This window comes from Triticum urartu, chromosome 4, assembly GCF_003073215.2.
Source record: "Triticum urartu cultivar G1812 chromosome 4, Tu2.1, whole genome shotgun sequence".
NCBI lineage: Eukaryota > Viridiplantae > Streptophyta > Magnoliopsida > Poales > Poaceae > Triticum > Triticum urartu.
The window spans coordinates 373,031,365-373,037,364 of record NC_053025.1 but is presented as its reverse complement, the minus strand read 5'-3'; positions in this window follow the sequence as shown (position 1 = coordinate 373,037,364).

The following is a 6,000-nucleotide window of genomic DNA, read 5'->3' as shown; positions in this document are numbered from 1 at the left end:
GAAGAACGGAAGGACGCAGCGAAGGGTTGTTCCCTCGAGAAGCAGTCAAAGCGATGGCATAAGCGCCATTCCAAATCCCGCCTCGGCAGAAGCAGCGGTCATATAAACCCAGTGATAGAGCAAGGCGAGCCAGCGAACGACAAACACGGCATTGAACCATCGTCCAACCACGGCAACACGGAGAATCAAACCGAACAACCCGACTCCGTCGAAGATAACAGTCTGGATGACATCACACCGGGCAGGCAACCGGAGCAACAGAATACCCACCAAAGGCTTGTTGCCACTGCGAGGAGTCTGAAAAAGCAGAAGCAAAGGCACAGGGCTGCACAAGACACACTTAGAATCAGATGGAGTGAAGTACTCAGCAGTTCAGTGAAGTATGGCAGTAATCGCCACACCAAGAGCTACCCGAAGCGAAAGTTGCTACCTGAATTCGATGAGGAGGCCTTAGATCCCCCGCAATCAAAAAACAAAACAGCCATCCGGTTGGATAGACAACCTCGTGGCCAACATAGAGCGGCAAACGGCGCCGCACATAAGCCAGTACGCGATCCACATGAGGGCTCGCATCAAAAGGACGGCGCAACCAGATCCATCTACGGACCCCGCAAGCGCGCTCCAGCATGCAATGCAACACAACAAACATCCCAACACCACGGTACACCCAAATACAGGGGTGCCGCACACCCCCTATGTTTCACCGATGAGGTGCTGGACCATGAATTTCCAGAGGGATTCAAACCCGTAAACATAGAGGCGTACGACGGAACGACAGACCCTGGGGTCTGGATTGAGGACTACATCCTCCATATCCATATGGCTCGAGGCGATGATCTCCACGCCATCAAGTACTTAACCCTCAAGCTCAAAGGGCCAGTTTGGCACTGGCTTAAAAGCCTCCCCGAAAACTCCATTGGAAGCTGGGAAGAGCTCGAAGACGCTTTTCGGGCAAATTTTCAAGGGACCTATGTCCGACCACCGGATGCAGACGATTTGAGTCATATAACTCAACAGCCCGGAGAGTCAGTCCGAAAGCTTTGGAACAGGTTTCTCACTAAAAAGAACCAAATAGTCGACTGCCCGGACACCGAAGCCTTAGCAGCTTTTAAGCACAGCGTTCGAGACGAATGGCTTGCCAGACACCTCGGCCAAGAAAAGTCGAGAACAATGGCAGCATTAACAAGCCTCATGACCCGCTTTTGCGTGGGCGAGGACAGATGGTTAGCCCGATGCAGCACCAGCGACCCAAGTACATCCGAAGTCAGGGATGGAAATAGGAAACCACGACGCAGCAAAAACAAGCGCCGGAATAAAGAAGATAGCCCGTAAGCATGGCGGTAAACGCCGGATTTAGAAGCTCTCGGCCAAGTCAACAAAAGCTGCCCTCCAAAGGCAACAGAGATGAACTGTCTAGCCTAAACAAGATTCTGGATAAAATATGTCAGATCCACAGCACCCGCGATAAACCTGCAAATCATACCCATAGAGAATGTTGGGTCTTCAAGCAGTCCGGCAAGCTCAACGCCGAACATAAGGGGCATGATACACCAAGCGAAGACGAGGACGAGCCTCGCAAGCAAAGCACTGGGGAACAGAAGAAATTCCCACCAGAAGTCAAAACAGTAAACCTGTTACATGTGACAAAGGGGAGAAACAAAGCGGCACTCCTAGAGACACATGCCCCAGGGCCTATCACCGCGGAGTTCTGCCACTGGTCGTCCCAACCGATCACCTTTGACCATCGGGATTACTCGGCAAGTATCCGGCGTGCAGGATGGGCTGCCTTGGTATTAGACCCAATAATTGACGGATACCACTTCACACGAGTCCTGATGGACGGCGGCGGCAGTTTAAACCTGATATATCAGGACACAGCCCGCAAAATGGGGATAGACCCAACAAAAATTATCCGCAGCAATACAACCTTTAAAGGAGTAACGCCAGGCCCAGAGGCCCATTGCACGGGCTCCCTGCTACTAGAGGTTATAATCGGCTTTCCCGATAACTTCTGCAGCGAAAATTTAATGTTCCACATCGCTCCGTTCCAAAGTGGTTATCAAGCACTACTCGGACGCGAAGCTTTCGCTCGCTTTAACGCAATACCGCAGTATGCTTCTCTCATGCTTAAGATGCCCGGTCCACATGGCATCATTACAGAAAATGGAAATATTGAGCGCTCCTTGCACGCGGAAGACCGTGCGGCTACCTTGGCAGCCGCACACTAAACGGCATCACCAACTAAAGCATCTGACAGGTCGTTAAGACCATGGACGCGGTTGGACGAGTCCGGTGCAGCTATATGTAATTAATACATGTTTGATGGCTATACCCCTATAACAATACAAGGGGCTCAACGCGCGCAAACAAGTGGCAATTAGGCTCAACTTTAATCATTTTGAATTGTACATGGTTTATTTAGTATAACCTACCTTTTGCACAACAACTTTTTCAATTAAGTTCCTTTCTTTTCAGATGACCATCGTGCTACACCCGTCCAGAATACGGCACAACGGAGACACAGGCGCAGACATGCAGCAGGGACCCGTTCCAAGGATTCTTTTTAGATTAAGACCCTGCATAAACCTTTTTTACTGTCTCTTGTTGATACACATCCCTCGGATTCTCAGTACAATCGAGAAGGATGCTGACGTATTGGCATGTGGCCACGTTAGAATATTGCACATACCTGGACACCAGGGGCTCATTACAAAGGGCACTGTTTCGACCCGGTTTACATCATAACGACCGAATACCCTAGGGAGTGTTCGGCGTCGCGAGTTTGGCCTTATATGCATCAGCTCTGAATCATGTCTTTGGTCAAATGTTGGGTTTGCCCGGCTCCTGTGTTTTGTTGCCTTACGTTCCGCTCTATCGGCTAAGGCAGCACCAGGAGAACTACTGCGATTGTGCCATGGTTCATCCGGACGAGAACCTCAGTAGAGAAAGCCGAAAATTGACTGTCATGATATAGTGTGAGATTGGTCAACCACTCTATGACCTAGCGGAATCTTTAGGATTCCTCCGCCTTAACGAAGGGCCGTTTCCCGGCCAGGCATGTACGTGCCCCGAATCCGGATGAGCGCGGAGCCACTAGGGGCTATATAGTAGCCCCACTGTCAAACTCCTCTGGCTAAGTGAAAGTGTTAAAGCATTATAGTCTGATTGCCTAGTTCGTTGTGCTATCACCTCCTTAATGGACCAAGACATTGGATCAAGTGTGAACATGTGTCTTCTGCGAACACCCCCGCATTATATGCGTGGGGGCTGAAGCCGACGACTGCCATCTTTCAGGTTATATACATATATACATAAATGGCCGCACAAGAGGCATCATAGCACTTTCAGGCAAAAGTATAAATACAGCCTTGATAAATTCAATAAAACATTGTTCTTACAATGGGAATACATGTCACTTAAACATAATATTCTTCGAGCACTGAGCCTCTATCAAACGAGAGCCTTCAAGAACTTCTTCAAAGTAGTGCTCCGCAGCCACTCGGCCTATGGCCGAACCCTGTGCCGCAACAGTGCTGGCATCCATCTCCGCCCAGTATGTTTTGACACGGGCAAGGGCCATCCGCGAGCCCTCTATGCACGCCGACCTCTTTATAGCATCGATGCATGGCACAACACCAAGGAATTGTTGCACCAAGCTAAAGTAGCTATTCGGCCTTGGCCCTCCTGGCCACAGATGATCCACTACGAACCTCATGGCATGTCCGGATAATCTATGGAGCTTGGTCCAACTGGTCAATCGCTCATTTAGCAACAGCAGACGGACTGGAGCATGAAACTGTGACCAGAACAGCTTCTCCACTTCAGGACCCTTCTGATCCTTGAAGTACTCGGCCGCATCAGCAGCACTTGCTGCCAAATCCATGTACTCGTCCGCAGAACTCAATAGCTGGTCTAGAGGAGCATATTTAGGATCTCCGAACTTAGTCCGTAACAAGAAGGGCTTCCTAGAAATGATATCCGCAGCTTGATTTAGCTCCTCCTTCGTCGCTCTAATTTTGGAGCTGGCTTCCTTGGCAGCCACCCGGGCCTTCTGCAGGTCTGTAGGCTTCGCCCGGTTTTCTTCTTCAAGAAGCTGGTAACGGTCAGCAACATCTTTTAACTCCACGGCCATCTTGGCAATTTTTTCTTTGCTCTCGCAATGTGCGGCCTGTTCGGCCCTTAAACCCTCGGCCGCCTTTAAAGCGGCCGCATTGCTGCTCTGTAATGCCCTCGATGCGGCTATAGCTCCCACGTGTCGAGGCACGACTTAGAGACATAACCGCATCGAAAGCAATGTCGCAAGTTAGGCAATCATCACAACATCCCATGTAATATAAATAATAAAGGGGAGATACATAGTTGGCTTACACTCGCCATGTCACACAAAGTACATAAATAGCATTACAACATTCAAACACTCATGGCCCGACTACGGCGCCAAAATAGAAGATAACCCAACATGCGACACGGTCCTGATCACCCTCAACTGGGCACCACTATTGATCATCAGGGAAAGACACGTAGTAACATTGAGAGTCCTCGTCGAACTCCCACTTGAGCTCAAGCGCGTCACCTGGAGCAGAATCATCAGGCACTGCATCTGGTTTGGAAGTAATCTGTGAGCCACAGGGACTCAGCAATCTTGCACCCTCGCGATCAAGACTATTTAAGCTTATAGGTAAGGCAAGGTAAAATATGTGGAGCTGCAGCAAGCGACTAGCATATATGGTGGCTAACCTGTTTGCAAAAGAGAGCGAGAAGAGGAGGCAAAGCGCGAATGAGTAACTAGAGAACAACCTGCGCAAGCATTACTCCAACACCGTGTTCACTTCCCGGACTCCGCCGAGAAGAGACCATCACGGTAACTCACACTGTTGATTCATTTTAATTAAGTTAAGGTTCAAGTTATCTACAACCGAACATTAACAATTCCCATCTGCCCATAACCGCGGGCACGGCTTTCGAAAGTTCAAATCCCTGCAGGGGAGTCCCAACTTAGCCCATGACAAGCTCTCACGGTCAACGAAGGAATAGACCTCCTCCCGAGAAGTTCCGATCAGACTCGGTACCTCGGTAATTCAAGACACTTCGACAGGTTAAAACAAATCCAGCAACACCGCCCGAATGTGCCGACAAATCCCGATAGGAGCTGCACATATCTCTTTCTCAGGGCACACTCAGATTGTCTTAGGTATGGGTAGGCCATCCCAGAGTTGCCCCTGGTGGCCACCGGCAGCTGACAGGTGGACCAACACTCAGAGGAGCACTGGCCTAGGGGGGTTTAAAATAAGATGACCCTCGGGCTCCGGAAACCCAAGGGAAAAAGAGGCTAGGTGGCAAATGGTAAAACCAAGGTTGGGCATTGCTAGAAAAGCTTTAATCAAGACGAACTATCAAGGGGTTCCCATTATAACCCAACCGCGTAAGGAACGCAAAAATTCGGGAACATAACACCGATATGACGGAAACTAGGGCGGCAAGAGTGGAACAAAACACTAGGCGAGAGGCCGAGCCTTCCACCCTTTACCAAGTATATAGATGCATTAAGATAACATGGCAATATAATGATATCCCAACAAGTAAATAATGTTCCAACAAGGAACGGTCTCCAATCTTCACCTGCAACTAGTAACGCTATAAGAGGGGCTGAGCAAAGCGGTAACATAGCCAATCAACGGTTTGCTAGGACATGGTGGGTTAGAGGTTTGACATGGCAATTTGGGAGGCATGATAAGCAAGTGGTAGGCATCGTAGCATAGGCATAGCGAAAGAGCGAGCATCTAGCAAAGCAAAGATAGTAGTGATTTCGAGGGTATGATCATCTTGCCTGCACAGTTGTCAGAGTTGACTGGATCCTCGAAAGCAAACTCAACGGGCTCCTCGTTAGCGAACTCGTCTCCCGGCTCTACCAAAACAAGACAAACAAGCAAACGGAACACAATCAACCACGTGCAAATCTCAAACAATATGATGCAAGGATGGTATGCTATGCGGGATGCA